The sequence below is a fragment of the Thrips palmi genome, unplaced genomic scaffold (genome assembly GCF_012932325.1).
Source record: "Thrips palmi isolate BJ-2018 unplaced genomic scaffold, TpBJ-2018v1 HiC_scaffold_7, whole genome shotgun sequence".
NCBI lineage: Eukaryota > Metazoa > Arthropoda > Insecta > Thysanoptera > Thripidae > Thrips > Thrips palmi.
In genome coordinates this window covers 8,306,212-8,327,194 of record NW_023144634.1, presented here as the reverse complement: position 1 = coordinate 8,327,194, position 20,983 = coordinate 8,306,212, and the positions used below count along the sequence as shown (strand labels likewise).

The window sequence follows — 20,983 nt, the reverse complement described above, 5'->3', positions numbered from 1 at the left end:
CAGCTCCCTTTTCCTTGACTTTCCCTTTGTCGAACACGTCGGCGGTCCCCCTCTGTGCAGTTAGCGCGTCGCGCGGACGCCCGCGGCAACACTTGAATTTGGGTCACTTTCCCGAACGACGGGAAACGCTGAATCGTGAATCGCTGTACCTTCCTGATCGTGATATACGTGAAATAACGGTGAAATAACGCTGAAATAACGCTGAAATAACGCTGAAATAACGCTGAAATAACGTTGATATAACGCTGAAATAACGCTGAAATAACGCTGAAATAACGCTGAAATAACGCTGAAATAACGCTGAAATAACGCTGAAATAACGCTGAAATAACGCTGAAATAACGCTGAAATAACGCTGAAATAACGCTGAAATAACGCTGAAATAACGCTGAAATAACGCTGAAATAACGCTGAAATAACGCTGAAATAACGCTGAAATAACGCTGAATTATCGAGAAATAGCGGTGAAATAACGCGAAATAACGAGAAATGACGAGAAATAGCGCGAAATAAGGTTGAAATACCCTTGAAATAACGTTGAAATAACAATGAAATGACGTGAATTTGAAATAACGGTGTACAAATTTTGACCAAGTTGTTTGCTCGGACCCGAAGGCCGACCTGCGCCCTTCCTGGTTCCGGCAGCGGTGCGGACGCGACGCCCGTGCGTGCGAGAGAGACAGAGCGACGGCTGGACACGCGTGGCGTCTCATTTTCCCGCGATACGCGGCTCGCCGCGGCTGCCGCGGTTTGGCTCACATTTCGCCGCGCAATCGCGGCGCCATCGAGACGGCCTACGCGACGTGCTGCAGCACACTGGTTCCGAGAGTCGTTTTCGTCGCTCTGTCTCTCTCGCACTCTTGGGGCGCCCCGTGTGGGTGCGAGAGAGACGGAGCGACGTGAACGGCGCCCGGAATCAGACTGCGTACAGGGCGCGCTCGGCACGCTCGCGGTGTCCACCGGCGCGGCGGTGCCTTTGGCTGCCTTCGGCGACACACGAGTGCAGCACACTGTGCAGCCGCTGAGTTGCATCCGCCAGCCGCGCCTGCAGTGCGCTGGGTCGCCGCGGAGATTGCGAGTGAGGTGGTGTCTCAGGAATGGCAGTGTCGGCAGGTCGCGCTCCTTCCTCGCGGCTCCTGCCGACTGATTCACTGATTCCGAGAGTCGTTGTCGCCGCTCTGTCTCTCTCGCACTCATGGGGCGTCCTGTGTGGGCGCGAGAGAGACAGAGCGATGACAGCGACTCTCGATATCAGTCTGCAGGAGGAGTGAAGTGTGGTGGCGTTGGCGTGGGTCACCACGAGCAGGGGGGCAGGGGGCAGTCGCCCGCCGTCAACAGCGTCTCGGCGGCTTCTCTGCAGCCACACTGTGCGAAAAAACCACAGTAAATCCCGTTAATTTTTTTGCCGGGATTTACTGTAGTTCAGGACACAGTATTTACTGTGCCTTATTACAGCATTTACTGTACCTGGTACAGAATATTCCGTACTCAACTCCTGTGGTAACAGTAAATCCCGTACAAAGTACAGTAGATCCTGTAAAAAAGTACAGTAAATCCTGTACTCTGAACTACAGTGACAGCTGTACTAATCACAACAGGATTTACTGTGATTTTTTCCCACAGTGCATATTCTGTACTCCGTCGCGCTGTCTCTCTCGCACCTCTACGGGACTTCTTATGAGTGAGAGAGAGCGAGAGAGAGAGTGAGAGAGAGAGAGAGAGAGAGAAGAGAGAGAGAGAGAGAGAGAGAGAGAGAGCGCTGTTGGGAGGCCGAGGCCCCGGGGGTGCAGGTGGATGGGTGGCCCCAATGGACGGGGTGCCCCGCGGGGCCGCTCGCCGGGCAAATCAACAAGCCGCCCGCCGCCCCTGGCTGCCCTGCGGACTGGTTCCGAAAGTCAGTTTCGTCGCTCTGTCCCTCCCGCACCTATCCGGGACGCCGCATGAGTGCGAGAGAGACAGAGCGACGTGAACGGTTCTCGGCATCAGTCTGTTCTGTTGGCCCTCCCGCGCCCCGCCTCTGGGAATGAGCTGTCACTAGCAAGTGCCCGGCCGCGGAACGGCCGATGGCCGGTGGAGGCTGAACGGGCAGCCCGCCTGGCCAGCCTGCGTGCCGCTGGGGCTGGGCCTTGGCAGTGGCGCATCCGGAGGGGGGAGGGGCGTAAGGCATCTTGATAACTCCCTAAAAGCTAGGCAGAAGTCTATACTTTTCCCCTGTGAGTCGGCAAAAATAGTTTCTCATTGGCCTCCTTTTCCCACATCCGACCCACATCCCTTCTTGATCCGTCATTGGGCTTTTGGTACAGGGCAGCGGCGCGGTCCGTGGTGGCTCTGCTGACCCAATATAACCGACCTTTGCTGCATCAGGGACACCTCAAAGTGATGCAAACTTTGGTGGCAGCTTCGCCTCACCGCACTAAGTTCCGGAACTCGGGTCGAATTTGTGCAAGGAAAAAAGTTCTGTCCAACAGCTAAACGCCAATAGTTTTCTGTGAGCAATAATTTTTGGTCAATATTTTTATGCGGTGGTGTTTGCACAAGCACGTTGCACCCTAGGTGAAACAAACGCCTTGGCACTGCGGTCTCACGGCCCGCGATGCGTTTGGATGACTCCCGAAGCGATACAATCGAACAAAGCGACGGGCCGCCAGTGTGCAAGTCAGTCTGGCGCGTGCGTGCCGTTCGTCAGCGCCGCGCGCCTGCAGACTGATTCCGAGAGTCGTTTTCGTCGCTCTGTCTCTCTCGCGCCTTTCCGGGACGCCTCATGAGTGCGAGAGAGACAGAGCGACGGAAACGGCCCTCGGAATCAGTCTGCTGCTGCGTCTCGTCCGCTCATTAGATCAATTCGGAAAAGGACTCCGCGCCGCGACGCTCCTCTTGATTATTTTTGTTCGTCTGCAGGCTGATCCCGAACGGTGCGTCCGTCGCTCTGTCTCTCTCGCGCCCCGCGGCGCGTCCTCTGAGTGCGAGCGAGACGAAGCGACGAAATTAGCGCCATTCAGAAGCAGCCCGCTGGCGCGACACCGACGCGCGTGGTTACTCGCGTCGCGACGCGTCCCGCCGATGGGGCGTAAATCTCGAACACGACTCTCGATTCTCTCGATGCCCGAAGCGCCGAGTGCCCTTGCAGTGCACAGCCTTTTGCTGGTTATTAGTGAGTGGGGCTCCCCGAGTTATGCCCTAACATATTTTATTCCTCTCCTAAAAAGTTTATTGAAGTCCATGTTGAGGGCTCAATGGAGTAGTGGCCGTAAAGCCCCAAGAAGACGCGCGCGCTTTCAAGCAGCGATTTGATTTCAGTTTCAAAAATACTATTAACGTCCCTGGGTGGCGGGCCGGGCCGAACTCGAAGTGCCGGCAGTAAAGGGCGGAGCAGAAGCATGAATCAATCGCCCTTTTACTTGTTTAAAAGCCTCCATGCATTCGCCCGCCTCCTTGTGAACTAATGAATCGGTGAGAGTTCCCGAGGGATGGGCGGTGCAACGGAAGTGAGGCGCGTCGGCCTGGGAAGCGAAGCGTTGGCGAGTCTGGGGTGTGGACAGTGGCGGATGGAGCACCTTTTACCGACTAACATGTTTTGCGTTTTGCCTACCTTTCAGGAAAAAATTTTAAGGGGTCGCGGCGAGGTAGCTGGGGTCGTGTTTTGGGCCGATTTTAAGCAGCCACTGCGTCTGATCCGAGGCGGGCATTTTGCTCCCTCAACGGGCAATTGGTCTTTGAACCTTCCTTAAGCATGCCTTTGTTACGGAGTGTGATTATCAGTCTAAGTTTGGGAGCAGTATTGTCTCAAAGTTTACCAAAACGGTCAGAAATGTCTTTGAAAAATCGTGTTTTGGGCCGATTTTAAGCAGCCACTGCGTCTGATCCGAGGCGGTATTTCGTCCTCCTTCAACGGGCAATTGGTCTTTGGACCTTCCTTTAGCATGCCTTTGTTACGGAGTGTGATTATCAGTCTTAGTTTGGGAGCAGTATTGTCTCAAAGTTGGCCGAAGCGCTCAGAAATGTCTTTGAAAAACCGTTGTGACTGTTTTGGTCAACTTTGAGACAATACTGCTCCCAAACTAAGACTGATAATCACACTCCGTAACAGAGGCATGCTAAAGGAAGATCCAAAGAACAATTGCCCGTTGAGGGAGCAAAATGCCCGGCTCGGATCAGACGCAGTGGCATGCTAAAGGAGGGGTCCCGTGGGGTCGCGAAACTTTTCCTGGGGGTCGCGGAAATTTTTGGCTACAAATTTGGGGTCGCGAGCCGAGAAAGGTTGAGAACCGCTGGTCTAGACATGACTTGGCCGAGGGGGTCAATTGTTCTCCTGCACCCTAAACGTTTTTGTACAAATTTTGTACGACATCACAGTCTTTTGTGCACACGAACTTTTCGTACAAATTTGTATGTAATTTTGCACAAAAATGATGAAATTTGTGCAGTCTTTCGTACAAAATTTGTACGAAAAGTTCGTGTGCTCAAAGAACTGTGAAGCCTTACTTCATTGCTCATAACATTTAGTGTGAGCCCCGCTCCCGCACACACTCCACCCACGCACACCGGATCCCGCGAGCCAGGAGGGATAGACTCCAACGCTAGAGTCCAAAACTAATTTTTTCGCGGCCTGCTGTGTGGCCTGCGCGGATTGAGGTCTCACGTGACCCAGTGCGGTCCACTGTTGGCGCGGCCAAGGCATTTCCTGTGCATCCGGGCAGTGCACATCACAGTATGAGCCGTCCATGTGAGGCCCGCCCCGTCACGCGTGGGCGTTCGCTCCAACTCCATAATGTGCGTCGCGCTTTTGGCAGATTATGGTTCCTTCTCGGCCGGCCGGACACCGCGGCTCTGTGTGTGTGTGTGTGTGTGTGTGTGTGTGTGTGTGTGTGTGTGTGTGTGTGTGTGTGTGTGTGTTTTCGGTGTTGTGTATGCAGTGCCCATGCCCATCATAACCCTAACGCCCCTGCTCCGTAAATATCCGTAATAAACGTGTTTTATTGCCGCCGGCTTCTGATGAACGCCATAAATTTGCTCTCATGGGCGAGTCGCGGCAAAGGTTTTGTGGGCCGGTCTGCCTGTTTGGGGAAACGGGACTCGGCCGACTAATCGCCGCTATGACGAATTCATCGGCCGCCTCGAACGGACTGCAGCCTGGCTGCGCTCGCCGCAGAAGGGAAGATCAAATGCTTATGGCAATGATGCGGTCCAGGTGACCCAATTTTCAGAGGAGAGTCGAAACTTGCGAGGGCGGAGGATTTAGCCTAAAGGGAAGCTCGGGCTTTTTGATGCCTTTGGCTGTGCAATTCATACTAAATGCCTGCGGACTCTGTGTACGTAACTTTTTGCCGTATTTGGGCTGGTGTAAGTTATGCACAAGCTTCGACAAACTTGTGCACAAATAAGGTACAACTTTACAAATACGTAAGCGCAATACGGGACTTCTATCGTCCCTAATTTATTTGCTAAATTGTATACAGCTTTCATTATTACGCACAAATGTGGCAGTAGTTATGGACAATAAAGGTAGACTCATATTTAGTGCGTAGAGAGCCGCCTATAAGTACGCAAAATGCACCACATTGCCCCTGAAAGTAGGGTAAAAATGCTACTACTCTGTCCAATTCTGTATCCGCCCTTGAGAACGAGCAGTGGCAGTGGGATCGAATGTCGCGTCGTGGGCATGTCCGTGCCATGTGCCGCTGTGCAGGTGCCTCACGTGGGAAATCGCTTGTCCAGCTGATAAACCGGACTGGTGTGTCTGCTTGCTATCTATGTCCGTGTGTGTGTGTGTGTTAGTGAGATTGCTCCGTTATTGTGTTGCCCCCGTATCGAGGGCGTTTGGGGCGGCACAGGTTGTCCTGTTTCTAGGAGGCAGCAGCAGGAGCGAAGGTAAAAGTGACGCCGTAAAAGTGGAACTTGGTTTTCCGGTGCGGCCGCGCCGTGTATTGATTGTTGACGCGACCTTTTACATGCGCGGCAGTAAAGGTGACTGTGACCGGACCGGAGACAGAGCGGCAGCGGAGCGTCCGCGGTGGTCGGGGTCAGTTTATGGGGGGCTGGAAAGTGTCACTCGCACGCAAGGGGAACGCACGTCTGGCTGGAGGACTCGTAAAAAGATGACGCGCTGGTACGTCGACATGATTTAGCCCGGCCCCGCCAAGGAGGGCCCTACGCCCTAAGACGAGGCACTGGCCCTGCGCCCCGCCCTTGCACCCCGCCCTTGCGCCCTGCTGGGGCCGTGCGAACCTGGAGGGCATGGTGGCGGCCCCAGAGGGGGTCAGTTGTCCTCCCCCTCTGTGGATCCGCGACTGGGACAGAAGCCACAGTTCACAATAGGAAACACTCTTAGATTTAAAGCACGAATTGTAAGTATTTTTTTGTATGCTCGAGTTTGTGTTTTTTTATGGCGAGGGTTGGAGTGGCAAGGCTATCCGTCCTAATCCTCCCCGATGGCAGAGATGACGGTTCGTCCGTTTTAGTGCCACCGGCACCGGCCAGTGGGGCGCAAGAAGAGACATACCCGTGTGGTCTCAAGGACCGCTCTCGGTCTAGGGCCTTGAGACATTCCTGAGAATGTGTGTGTGTGTGTGTGTGTGTGTCCTTGATGCAGGTGTAGGACAGGGCCGTAGCACTGCCGTGGATGACCCGACCCACCTTGACGGAGAAAAGACTGGTCAATAAAAGCTGATGCCCGTGTCTCCGTGGCGGGATGCGTGTAGGCAGTGTGGGCGCCCAGGAGGTAGGCCGCCCTCGCTCTGGCCTACTCCGAGGGGACCGTGTTACCTCACACTGGCGGCCCCGGTGCCCTCAGTGCACCTCGGGGTCACGGCCGGCAGTGTGTCTCGTCGCGCCCGGCCTTGCAGGGGCGTCCCTGGATTTCATGAACGCCTTGCTGGCCGTGCCATGAGGCGTGCCATGAGGCGTGCCATGAGGGCCGACGCTAAGCCCATAAGACGACACGTGTATCACACCTGCGTCGCACTGCGTTGCATGGCGGGCTTAGGTCCGGCCGGCCGGAGAGGGCGTCGCGTCGAATCTCGCTTTTTATTTGAGTGAAAAACGGCAGTTATGTCACGCGCGGCAGCTTTCCTCGGTGTGCACTGCGACGCACTGCAATGCCCGGTGGGCCCGCGATGCCCCGATGGCAGGGCACGGCTTGTCGCGGCGGCACGGCACGGCAGGCCGCGGTGCACGTCTGTCTGCAGTGCGCACTTTCTCGTTAAACGGGACGGAGAAAAAAGATGCGTTGTGGTCGTGTGCGTGTGGGGGCAGCAGGCACGACTTTGTACACGTGTGTGTGTGTGTGTGTGTGTGTGTGTGTGTGTGTGTGTGTGTGTGTGTAAAGCGTCCAAGGGGAGCAGTCGCTTTGAGGCGGTGCCGCGCAGAGGCAAGCGCAAAGCCCGAATTTTGTGGAAACGCGCGCTGCTGGCGGAAAGAAACAGGCGCACTGCTGGACCGACCCCGCCGCTCCCGCCCCGCAACACACAACGCGCCTCCGCCGTCTGTGAGACTGACTTGTTCGCAACTAACTAGACTGCTTCCTGAAAAGCATACATCACCAGCTGCGCTGCCGCCAACCTGCTTACTGTGGCGTTGTTGTGGCAGGTGCAAAACTGGGCTTTAACGCGCGGCGTTGTGTGTGTATGTGTGGGTGTGCGTGTGTGGGTGTCTGTGTTGTAACTGTGTGCACATTTGCGCTCGGATAATCCATGACTAATGCCTTTTTCGTCCCACTGCCCCATATACTGCGTTTTGAAGAATCCTAAATTTAAACGTGTTGAACAACTGTATTTTTCTGGTCAAAAATGTCTCACAAGTTCATTCAATCGAAATCAAATAATAATGTTTTGATTGTTTGTTCTGTACAAGCGAAGATATACGACTGTTTATTTCTTATGCCGCTTTCTGCTGGGATTCAAATTGAAACTTGTTCCGGTCAGGCAAGCTTCGCGGGGCTTTCGCATCGGTCCCGCTGCCTGGAACGAAAATAAAAGCTTGGACTATTAATTCAAATTGTTGTGGCACCCACCTCCTGCAACCTGTCCCGTCCTGCGCCCCGTTGTCAGCCGTGCGAAATGACCCTCCACAGGTCCCGTCAAGGTGGGAGGTGCGAAAATATGGCCATAAATTTTGTACCCACATCGGGTGGGTCCGGGACCCCGCGTGCCCGTGTGTGCGTTTGTGTGTGTGTGTGTGTGTGTGTGTGTGTGTGTGTGTGTTGTTGTATGAGAGCAGTGTGTTTGCTAAAATCACAGTCGTAGACCCTCGGGTCCAATTTTCGATGACCGTGATTTCACGCCCTAGCACGGGAGAACCTTAGCGACCCCAGGAGAACCCTGAAGGTTGGCTGATGGGGGAAAAGAGGAGGAGCCTCCAGAGTCTGCAAAATGCCGCCCATTCGTCTTGATGATCTCGAGCGGTGTCTGCTACTTCATAAATTGCTGTGTTTCGTATCAAGATTCCCACCTCGCCTAGCGTCGCCTGGGCACCTCGGATGCCTCCCTGCAAATCAGCAGTCGCGATAAGGGTGGTACTGCGCTTGTAAACAGCCACCAGACTCGCGCGCTCGCGCGCCACTGGAGCGGACTCTGCGAAGCTCTGCGATTCAAATGGACTGCTCAAGGGACGTTGGCGAGAGTCCGTGCGTGATTCTGTGTACAGAGGATAATGAGTGAATGCGAGATGTTCATCGTGTGCCCAGGGAAGCGGGTAAAGCAGTCAGCGGATTCCGCCGAAATGTTCCCAAGGCTGTTTCGTTTCCCGCGAGCCCGGAGATGCTCTTACTTAATTATGCACCAGGCTCTTTCAGGCCCTTTTGCATCGGCCCTGGGCCAGGCAAACTTTATACTTGTGCCGATTGCTCCCGCTCGGAGAAATGCTTCAATTTATTTTGTGACCCTAAAGACGCTTTTTTGGCCAGGTTCTCGCGGAAATATATATCTTAGTGAGCGATCATGGGTCCTATGCCCTCACCATAGCCACTTGCTCTCCTACTGTTTTCAGCATCTTATAATGCTGTTGTCAGTGGGACAAGGGCAAGGCACAACTCATTATACCAATAGGGACACTCTGTTCGAAAATCCTAACGCTCCGAACTGTTATTCATTATTGAAAGAATCAAAATGACTTCTTTTGCTGATATTAGTTGACTAACGTACATTTTAGTCGATTTGATAACTCTTTTAAGAGTGTTGTAAAGAAAGATCGTTTTATAGTATAAAATGTGTGTACATGGGTCGTGCTGCCGCCGGGACGAAACCCGTACGTAGACTCACAGACACTCACACACACTCACAGACACTTACACACACATACACGATTGAATCCGGACGCGCAGCCGATATACTTCCGGCCCACCGCGACACCGATCTCCTTCCTCCCCGACGTGTTCCTCGTCGCGTCTATAAACCAAGTCGCTACTAAATTTCGCTCTGCTCTGGGGACTGTCGGGTGCGCCAGACAGACAGCGCCAAGAAAAAAGAAAGAAAGCATCAGACATGAAGAATTGAACGGGGAGACATGAATGTTTCGACACACGTGGTCCCTGTTTTATTTAGAGACTCTGCAGTTATGAAAGGCGGCCTGAAGGGGGGCCAAGCATTCGATGTTTGTCTACTTTTTGTGCCCAGGACGCGTGCCTAAAATCAACAAATTTTCCGCTTTCTCTAAACGATTTGCAATTAGGCCTAGTTAACGCGGGCCTTAACAGGGTGGTCCGGCCCGGCAGGTCCATTCGGACAGTCCATAACCGTCATCCGATCCCTGGACCAACTTTTCATGCTAATCAAATCAACGACTTGCTCCGGCAGGCCGAGGGCCGGACCCAAACACGCCGGATGGGCCATGCCGGGTGTCGCGGCATTACGTCATCAAGCTGTAAATCAATGGGCGAGGAAGCGTTTTGAAACGCGTGTTTGAACGCTCTACATTCGACAGCCAACATTCGCTTCCGTTCCTTTTCTGACAGCAAAGGCAAATTGGGGGCTTTTTTCAATTAAAGCCATTCTTGAAACCGTATTTGGATAGTGTCGTCGTCGTCATATGTTTGCGTGAGGTCATTGCATAGTGCCGTGGGCGACTTGGAGAGCTGCTGAGCGTCCTAGGCCCGACCATGGCGCCCTAATACATTCAATTATTGAAAGTAAGAGTCCCAGGCCCTCCCGCGGGAGATGAAAAAAGGGGGGGATCTATTTCTGAAACGCAAGTGAAAGTACATTCCTCGAGTGCCATGAATCCGTCCGTCCAGGAGCGCTTCTCCGAGACAACATCAACAACAGCAGGGTTTGATTCCGACCGCATTCAGGCCAAGCCGGTAATAGGACGTAATAAACGGGTGTGGGCCCAAGGCGCGCGTCAGTGTGTGCGTGTGGAACCTAGCACCCACTCGGCCGGAGGCTGACCCGGAAAGGGCTCCACGCGCCGCGCCGGCGGTCCAACCTCGCCACGCCCCGCTCGCGTGATGACTCAATTTTCCGAGGCTTGGGGATGGACGGCCAGTCGAGATGGACGGGGGCCGCGGGGGCCCCGCCGCCTCGCCCAATGAGCTGCACAACGGAAATGTTTGTGTGCATGAGTAGTGGCGTTGCGAAGACGCAGGCTTACTTGCACAACGCAGTCACGCGAGGCGCCGCGCTGCACCGCGCTGCGCCCAGCCCTTTGTAAAGCCAGCCTGGCTGCGTGTGTGACGTGGCCTGTTCCACATTTCGGCGTGCATTCGGCCCGGCCCTGTTTTGCTAAGCGGCGCTCCCTGGCCAGGCCTGGCCGCGCGTGCAGCTTAGCACGTGCTCGCGGTTGTTAGTGCCAAAGGCCGATACAAAAAAAAAAAAAAAAACAGGGAAGGCAAACGGATGGTTATCAATTTACAGACTAAAAAAAGCCATTACATGGAAAATTCTGTGTACGAAAGAGGCAGTTACCTTATTTTTGAAAACAGTGTTTTGATTCAACGAATAATTGACTTTGTTTTTATTCATTGCAGAGTTTAATCTGAATTTCTGTTAAACTTCACTGGTAAAACTAAAGCGTAGTATTACCCACCGTTTTCAAGCGTAATCAGTTTACGCTTGAAATCAAGCGTAACAGGCTCATCCGCCAAGATTTCCCCTATCTAAATGCATGGGGGAATTTCCAGAGTATGCTTGATTTCAAGCGTAACTTTATGCTTGACTCAAGCATAGAGTTACGCTTTAGTTTTACCAGTGTTAATATGAATCCCTGTAGAATTTAATATGAATCTCTGTAGAATTCAATGTAAATCTCTTCAGAGATTCATATGAACTTTTATACAGGTGAATATCTAATCAATCGTTTTGATCCTGCTTTCGGAAATGTTTTTCTAGTGCGTGAAATGGAAAAGTGCAGCCGGACGGGTTGAATGGCCGTGGGCGCAGCGTGCGCCAAGGCTGGGTGGCGCGGCGCGCTCGGAACAATGGGAACAATCGGAAGTTATCATATCGCGTAGATTTCAGGAAAAAAAAAGAATCAGCCGCGCACGGGGCGTCCGCCGTGGTCGGAGTGCCTTGCCACGTCCGGTCAGTGGCTCCGGCAGTAGCTGAGTGGCAGAACTGGACAAGACACAACGTTTTTGCTGAATTTGTCCAAATTTTGTACGTGATAACCCAGTTTTATGTGTAAATGAACTTTTCCGACAATTTTGCACAAAATTCAGGGGAAATGTCAAGGGGAAATAATTCCAGCCAAATTTGTACACCAAAATTCATCAAACATGTGAAATTCACTAAAATCAATTAAAATTAATCGAAATTTGACTAAAATTCGTTGAAATTTGACTAACATTCATCGAAATTTGACTGCAAGTTTTGGATTTCTACATCGAAATTCACAGTGATTTCCCCTTGGGAAATGTGCAGTTTTTCGTTTGAAAATCGTATGAAAAGTTCATTGGCACAAAGACTGTAGCGCCTCGGACACAAGTGTACGTAACGTTAGTTGGATGCTGCGCGTTGGTGACGGGCCTGTCTCATTCACGAAGCTCGTGTTTGTCTTGAGAGTGTACAGCTTGATAAATGTGAAGGCGGTATCGGCCGGGTCAGTGCTGCACCGTTTTGTCCACACTCACCGACCGAGGCCGGCGCGCCGCGGCGAGGCCTTGCCTAGCCTTGCCCTGACCGGCCGGACCGTCTTCCACGATAGGCGCCGTCCCGGTTGGGGCCCTTTCCCCCTTTCTTCCCCCGCCCAGCCCGTTGTCTTTCTTCGTCTCGTTTGATGGCCGTGATTTACGGGTTGGGACGACACTGTTATGTCACGGCCGCCACTACACTGCTACGCGCTGCATTGGCCGCATCCATCCGCGAATGGCCCACGGCTTGCGTCAGGCGCCGTAATGCCCTAGGGTTGTGGCCGAGCACCTTCGCAGCCAATGAGACGCGAGGTCGCGCCGAGCAAGTCCGCAGTCCTTTCTTGTCCTGCCCTAAAGTGACATAATCATCGCGCTTCACTGACTTTTTCCAGCGTTCTTTTTGTGTGGCTTGCAGTCTTATTAGGGCAGGGACTCTACGTAAAGGGCAACGGCAAAACCTCCAGACTGGGGTTTTGTTTTAGCTGATTGTTTTTCATCTTCTCTTGAAATATCCGTCGTATTGCTGGAACGTGCGCAACTGAGCAATCAGGGCACGTTTCCACGACACGCCGCTTGCCTTCATTGGCTGCGGGGCCCAGATCCATGCCAGCGAAAGACAATAAAAACGAAAGTGAGACGACACTCGGCGAGCGTCGCGCGGCCCGCGGGGCGGAAGGCGGGCCGGGCGGTGAAATCTGACAGTCGGCGTGTGAGCTGGCCGCCTGCCTGCACCAGTGCCTGCACCAGTGCCTGCACCAGTGCCTGCACCGGGTCACGCCGCGATTGTGGTGCAGTCTGCTCACGTCGTATTCGGCCGGCCCGACTTCGCCGGCACACTGCTTCCGAGAGTCGTTTTCGTCGCTCGGTCTCTCTCGCCTTCATGGGGCGTCCCGTACAGGTGCGAGAGAGTCAAGAGCCACGTAAACGACTCTGGGAGGCAGTCTGCCGTCCGCTTAGCGACTGCTGGCGGTATGGCTTCATGAGCCGACCGGTACGGGCTGTGGGAAATCTCTGGCCGGGCACTGTCGCAATGATGCCGGGTCGGCGAGGAGAGGCCGCGCGGACAAACCTCCATTAATATCCCCAATTACTTGTATTTGCATGCGCTGCGTGCCCACGTCGCTCGCGTCGCTACCTCGCGGCCAGATTAGCCGGCTTTCTGCAGTGCAATCGCAATTAAACCGGAGTCGTGCGCCGTGCTCGTGATAACAATTATTTGCAACGTGACGAGCCGCGGCCGCGCCAGGGCCACGCCCGCACACGACAGTGCTTTGAGTTATGGGCCGCGATAGCAGTGTGTGGCAGCACCGGCCACGGCACTGCCATGCCACGGCACTGGCTGAGGCGCTGGGCGTCGCAAGGTGGGCTACTTTCTCCCCATCATCCCACGGGACCCTCAAAGAGCAGCTAGATAAGGGAAGCGCCCGGACCGCTGACGGGCCGTGTTTCGTTGGGCCTGGGTTCGATTCCAGGTAGCGTCGTCCGTTTTCGCGAGCGACATGAGGCACAGTGTGTTGAGGCAGGAGTGGTGTGAACTCTTCGGGAATCAGAAGGGTGTTGCTCTTCCATGCATGGATCAAAGGAAGAATGCACTAGTTCTTCGGCCTCGAGTCACAAATTTTTTTGTGTTTGCTTTCACCGGCATCGCTTTTCAATACTGCTCTATAAATTCCATGGTTTTCAGAATATGCTCTTTAGAATACCAATTGAAAGATGGAATGCATGGAATGTGTCCAAAGCACAGCTCACGTTTTGGCGCGAATCGCTGACGTGGGTGGCGGGGCAGGGGCGCGCTGCACCACACAGCGCGGTCCCGGCACGTCAAACTCTTTGGTGTGGAACAAGCGTTCGTTGTTCCACTCCGGCACGCTGTCACCGCGTTCGGTAAGAGGTGTCGCGCCGTTACGTCACGGAACCCGACTGGCGTCACGGGACACACTTTTTGTTTTAACCCTTTTCTTCACTCTGTTTGATAGTTTAAATTTTTTGGACGAATTTGACGGTGGTGCACGTCAGCACTTGAGGGTAAGCTGGGGAAGAAAATTGCAGCGCAAGACAATTACAACCCTGAGCCGCCGTGAGCTGACATTTTGAATCTAGATAAATCCCGACCAATTATTTTTATTGAAAGATCTGAGACTAAAGTCCCTGTTGTTGAATGGATGTTGAAGTCTGCAAACGGGGGGCAAAGTGGTGTACTTTTCTTACCCTATTTTTCTTCGCCGACTTGCTCCTATTGGTGTTCTACGGGATGAAAGAAAACCACAAAGTTCGAGACCGAGTGTCCGCATAGATCTCTCCCCGCAGTTGGATATCGAACCCGGAGGCAGTGCATGTCTCGGACCATTCAGCGCCCAAGTGTTGCAGTCGATGTAACCGGACCCTCTGCGTATCTGCTGGACTCTGTTCGCCCAGCGATTACAAGCGGTGCTACGTACACCGAGTCCCCACTTACTTATACGCTGTCTTTGAAATGCATCCGGCCGACCGGCGAGGCCCGAGTACTAATGGGCCATTATTTCCCTGTCGTAACGTTTCAATACGGCGGGACCGACGAATCGATACGTCAAGTGCAGCGCAGACTCCGCCAGCATGGCCACTCCACCGAGAGTCATTTTCGTCGCTCTGTCTTTCTCGTACCTCTACCGGATGGCCCACGAGTGCTAGAGAGATAGAGTGACGAAGGTGACTCTCAGTCTGCTGGGGGACTCCACGCGCGCGGCCCGGACCGCCCGCATCCACTTGGGACCGCGGGGCCCATACGGCACCACCGTGCACTGCACTGCCGCGGCATGCCGGCCTGCAGGCCGCGCGGAACGGCAACTCTGAATGCGCGGAAGTGTCGTTTCTCCCCGAGTCGGTAATGCCGTGGCGTTGCCTCGCGTTGCCTCGCGTTGCCTGGCGCTGCCGTGCCACCGCGCCGTGCCGTATAACGTTATGTGCTCCTCACGACGCAGCCCCCCTCCCCCCTCACTTCCATTCCTGTGTGCATTTTTACAGCCGAAACAAAGGGTGTACTGTCGCGAAACGGGCTCGGCAACGATCGCGGCTTCCCTGAAAAGTGGGTCAAACCGCGCGGCTGTGGGCCGGGACGTGTTTGCCGATAGATGGCATCGGAGCGCGCGTGTGTCGCGGCGCCGGATATGCGCAAACTTTCCTCTCAGAGTGTTACTCCAGAACAGTCTGCTGCCGCGATGTGGGAAGCTGCTCCGGTCGTCAGCGCTGCGGTTCGCGGCTCCGGGTCTAAGTGCCCTTGCTAATGGCTCGCCTGTTGTTGCGCAGCAGCGGCTCGGCTCGACTTACATCGATATGTTTCTCACAATTAGCGGCATTGTCGGGCTATTGTGCTTCCGGCCGCTCGATCCAGCCAAAGGCTTCCGGTCGGACTCTATCGGGGCGCAGCAGGTGGCTCGGCCGCGCCCCCACGGGGCCCCGGACGGCTCGCCCACGCCCTACGCCCCCTTGTAGCACGCGCCACGCGCGGCTGGGCGGCGCCCTGTCCAAACTGAAGAGGCTGCACTGTGTGCGCACGCAGGCCCACCTGGCGCCCATTTTTCCTGCTCGTCATCGATTACCGGGGGCGTGCTCAGCCCTCGCGCCAAACTGTTTATTTTTCCTTTTTTTGGAACGAATTGTCGAAGGCCCCGTTCTACCCCGTGGCTGTGCGAACGAGAGGGCCAACTACCCGTCTTTCATGTGGCTCTCAGGGCTAATTTCGGGCCGATTCGGCAAAAGTGGATTAATTAGCCTTAACCGCACGTGCGCCATATGCCGGCCTGCTTTTTGCCGCCCCGTGCGTGGGCTCGTGCCTCGGCCTTCCCCTCTCACCAGCCCCTCGCACAGATGGGCCCACCAACACGACAAGCCACCTACATCAACCACCGGGAAGGATGCATCCTTGTCACATGTGACCCAGTTTCTGCTATCACATATTCAGAATGATGTGAGGGAGAGTGCAGGTCGCCGTATGGAGTTGTGGTGTAAGGGCCCACCGTGCCTTTCAGGGGGCTGTACTGCACTGGCGTTTATTTTCAGAGGGGCGTACAGAAAAGGGTGTCGAGAGTTCGAAATCCAAACCAAAGGTGTCAAGACATTTTTCTGTGAGTTTTAACAGAAAACGAAAACATTATGTCTTGCGTCGAACGTGAGGCCACACGCGGTGCGACTTGTGCATACGGTCATGACAAACATATGATGATCCGACAGGCCGTGGCGTGGCGCGAACAGGGCTTTCCAGTCTTCTTTGTTTTTCATTTCTGATTTTTCCTCTCACCTGGATCAAAAGCCCGAAATGCAGTGTGCGCGCTTGATGAACGCAGCGCGCTGCTCGGCGATGAGATTGGTGGAAATGATTCACTTTCACTGCTTGGGGCCGCGACGCCGCCGCGTCGCCACGAGGATGGCACCGCGTCAGGGCCGATGCCGGCGAAAAGCCTGTCATTTCGGCTTTCGTTCTTACCATGTCGCCGCCCGCCGTGCCCGAGTGGGCCGTAATCGTTTTCGGGTCACGTCATTTGCATTGCGTATCTGCTCAGCCGAGGACAGCCGGCGTGTCTCGCGGCGCGGAAATGTCACCGTCGTCTCACGCGTTACGCGCCCCGTCAGTCGAAGAGGAGGTGAGACGGTGTGACTCAGGCAACAGGTTAGTATCACACACACACACGAACGCCCCCGCCGGCCGCATCCCCCCGCAATCAACGGGTTACTTTGAAAAGGGATTCGGTGCTCCCTTCCCCCGCTTCATTTGGAGGTCGGAGGTGGTGAAGGCTGTCCTTTTGATTTCAATTCATAAACAGGTCGGGCCAGAGTGTCGGCGGGTAACGAGTGGCGTGGCGGCATTACCCGTCGGAACACCCGCGTCGCTCCGACACGATCCAATTACGTTACACTGTGGGAAATCGATTGGATGGATAAGACCGGAGCGAGGAGAGTGTCGCTTGCCACCCGGACTGGTTAGGATCATCCCGTTGTAATGCCTAGAAAAGCAGAAATGCTTGAAGTTTAGAAAGAAACGCACTTACTTTTCACTGCGGTGCCAGAAGCTGCGCGGTAGAAGGTAAAACATGTATTGGTGCGAGCCTTCAATTTCAAGGAATTGATATCGGGGCGCGCGGCAGGGCGTTTCAAGGGCGTGTGCCCCGATGGCGGCCCTTCAAGGTCCCTGCGAGCAAATCTTTGTGAAAGTGGGGGAGCGCGCTAGTGGCAATTAACTTGTATAATGGAAGGTCGCTCAAAGGGGTCGCCGGCTGGGCAAGACGACGGCCATCTTGTCGCGTGCGAAGCGCGCGACGAAGGAATGGCCAGGTCGTCCTGCTCTAATTGGCGCATTCTCTCGCCTCTCCTCCGTATGACAATTATAATTCGGAAGAAGAAAATTTTCGAAAATATTTGGTCAACTTTAAAGTAAGCGTGTCTTTTAAGGTATAAATCCGGGTTGAGGTTTAGTATTTCATTCCAGGTTCACTGCCTGGCGGGTCCTCTTTCTTCTTCCTCTCCTGTGTGTCTGGCCTCCTCTCCCTTTTGAGCACGTGGATGTAAATTAAAGTCTCATAGGGTACGGCACGCCGTGAAAGGGATTCAGGGTAAGCAAGCACTTGTCTCATCCCCCGAGTTACCCCCTCCCCCTGCCCGCCCCTGCCTGTCGCGCGCCCTGTCCGTGACAGGTCAGGTGTGCCCCGTCGTCCTCCGTCAATATGGTGCAGTGCAAATATTGTCCGGGCGGAGGGTTCTCTTTATAGATAGACTGCGATGCGTTTGCGCGTGATAAAAGCCGTGAGAGAGAGGACTTCGCACGACACTCATTTTTTCCCACCAAATGACCAAATACAGGAAAAGCAAATTTGGAATAATTTTGGAGTGTCCTCAGAACTGTGGGTCACCCATGCCACCCACACCTTCGAAAGAAAAACAAAATTTAATGATTTAGCGTCGCCAAAATATGCCGTATACAACAATCACCTTGTTTACTGGCAATAAAGCGGTGAGCCTGCGCCTTTCTGCGACCCCTTCATTGTTTTTTTGGCAAACCTTTTTCTTTTTTCTTGGCCAAGGTCACTCCATGCAACAGAAAAAAGGTGTCCGAGACGACTGTGCCATTTGCAGGATAAACGGCGCGTAATATATTCGGACCTAGTCGGGTCAATGGGAATCCTTGACATACTTCCCCACTTGTTGACGTTTGGGCACTCTTCACGGATGCGGTGGTCCAGCCAATCAGCGCTTGCCCGTGGCATTCCCTTTGCTGCTCGCTCTGTATAAACGGGTCCCTTAGGTGAAGAGAGGAGAGACACTCGCCTTTCTGCGAGCTTAATTTCTCCACCAGGTGGAACTGCTCGGCCGCCGTCTTTCTCCTTTTTGATTGCCAAACTGCCCTCGTCTTTCCGCGGAGCGATACAATTTGGCAGGGCTCTCTGTCTCTCTCTCTCGCTCTCTTGTGCTCTCGCTCCTTCAGAGTTCCCTTTCACGGCAGCCCTAGGTGCACTTGTTTATGTAATTACCCTTTGTTTTTGCCCGCTGCCCCGCCAAGGTCACGCGCCTGCTCCGGGGAACCGTTTGAACTGGCTGCTTTGACTCGCTTCCGGTCCGATTCGTCCCATTGTTTGTGCACTTTCTCCTCGACTGCCTCCCGTTCACCTGCATAATTGGCTGAGCGATGTCAAAGGGCAGTGCAAGCCACCCGTTTTTTTCGCTCCTGCCTGGCGCCGCCGCCCGCAGGGCACCCTTCTGCACACAGCGACAAAGGCGCTCCGCGACAAAGGCGGTGCAATGGGGCGTGGCGCTTTGCTGCACCGGCCGCCCGTGCTCCTTTTCATGCCAATGAGATCAAGGCGCTGGCCGTGTCAATACGTGGTGTATCACCTGCAAATAACGTATCGCTCCGAGGCATATTTGAGACCAATAGGTCACATGTTTACAGATACGTGGGCACAGTTTGGTTTCTAACAGATTTCTGAGCTATGAAAATATTAAGGGCCGCACAGAAATCTAAAAAGATTTGACTTCGGCCTGGTTGCAGTTTTCAGCAGAAAATTGGGCGTGTAAAAGAAATCCCTCCAGCGAAGAAGCCGCGCTTGACACGACTCTCTTAGTATGTATTGAAAATCGCACGGAAAATAGAACCAGAGTTCGAATGACTTTCTTTTACTCGCGGCGTCGCGGTTAAATGTCATGTCACTCATTCTCCGCAGTGTACACAAAATATTCCACTCGTCTCTTCTTTGACTTCCACCCGCTGGACCATCTTCTTTAGCATTTCGCGACCGCCACAAAACCGAAGCATCTGCATAGACCATTGTGGTGCCTCTTGGAATGCCAAAAACTTCGTTGACATTCTTGCCGGCGTCCTTTGATGCGTTGTCAACGGGTAGAGGGAAAGACATGCGATACAAATCGAGGGATGCAGGTCCGCCGGGGAGAGGGTCGCCTCCGAAAGTGGGTCCACTGCTTTGTGCGACTGGGCGCCGCGCGGACGCAGCCCGGCCTATCCGGCGGGGTGGCGCCGTCCGGTATGACTGACCATTGTTCTGGGACTCTGTCGGGCCGTGTTTGGTGGCGATTCGGTAACGTCGGTATAAACGTAAAAACGCGGTGGGCGGGGAGACAGGTGTATATAAGAGCCTCGTTGGGGGCTGTGCTGGCTGTGCTCCGCCAGCTCCGCCAGTTTTGGCACTGAAGCCATTATCGGTCGCTGGGCGGTTAGCGGGGGCGGGGCCCTGGCGGGGCTGTGGCAGATCGGACGTGATGTGGGTGTCCACTGGGGTAAACGAACTCACCTCAACCTCAAAACGCGGAATTTTGTTTGTGGAACACGTTGGGATTTCTCGCAGTCGAGTTTCCTTCCCGCCTTCAGCTTCTTGCGCTTCTTCTCGTCGTGAAACCGAGCCGCCATTGTTCCCGTGTCGCCAGTCTGCCAGTCTGGCCCCGATGCTCATGAGGTGTAAACAACCTGTCGCAGGGACTCCATGCTAATCCCAAGCAGGTCCCTCCATTCCATTCCACCAAAGTGATCGCGTTAGTCCACTATAGTCCTGCCAGCCACCGGTTGCCCAGGCCATCAGCTGCCAGCGTCGGAGATGTTGTTGGAGCGAATTGCGCGCGCCCGGTCCCAACAGCAACAATGACTGTGCGGTTCAACTTGTCTAGAAAGTTTGGCTGGCGCTCCGCCACAGGGATTGGCCACAGGGCGTCCCAGTCGGCTGCCACCCTGCTGCCACACGATTCCCGTGTTTATTTACTTTTTTCGCCGTGGCTGATGAATCTAGGGCCGCAATCACGGCACGTCTTGTCGAATCTCGGGCGACATCTGCCGAGACATCTACCGACGGTTCGGCCGGGATTCGGCGACCACACGGACGAGGCGCCCCCGTGCGTCGCCTGGGCGGCACCATCGTATCAATCACGCTGTAAAAGGGACGGCCCGCCCTCTGCAGCAGACCGATTCCGGAGTCGTCGTCTCTGTCTCTCTCGCACCTGTACGGGGCGGTCTCGAGTCCAAGAGAGACAAAGCGACGAAGATGACTCTCGGCCTGCAAGGCCCGCGGGAAGGGTTTAGGTAACGAAGTGGCGCCAGCCTGCCAGCCTCGCAGAGCGCGACGGCTTCGAGTGTCGCGGTTCCATTCGCTTTCCGCGTGCCTTTGGCTGCCTTTGGCGCAGTATTGTGTTGTCCGATCTGAAGCTTATTGGAAATGCCGGCGAGCGAGCGGCCGACTGGCCGTCGACGTCACCGTCGTGTCCTCGGCCGTCCTCGGCCGTCCTCGGCCTCGGGCCTCATTAATCTTCCTTCGGTAAGAGGGAAAGTGTGTTTATGGTGCCGGAGCCGACATGACCCCCCGACCCTTGCCTGAATCGACCTCATCAGCTGATCAGGGCGGTGTGAGTGTGGTCCTGAAGGGCTTCCAAAGGGCCCAGAGGACCACAAAGGGTCGA

General features: G+C 54.5%; 1 protein-coding gene across 1 annotated transcript in view; it reads left to right on the top strand.

Annotated features, from left to right (window-relative positions):
• LOC117652769 (stAR-related lipid transfer protein 13) overlaps nucleotides 1–20,983 on the top strand; it is a gene marked incomplete at its 5' end in the record, with an annotated part of 206,223 nt that overhangs the window by 87,052 nt on the left and 98,188 nt on the right. The window lies entirely within an intron of this gene.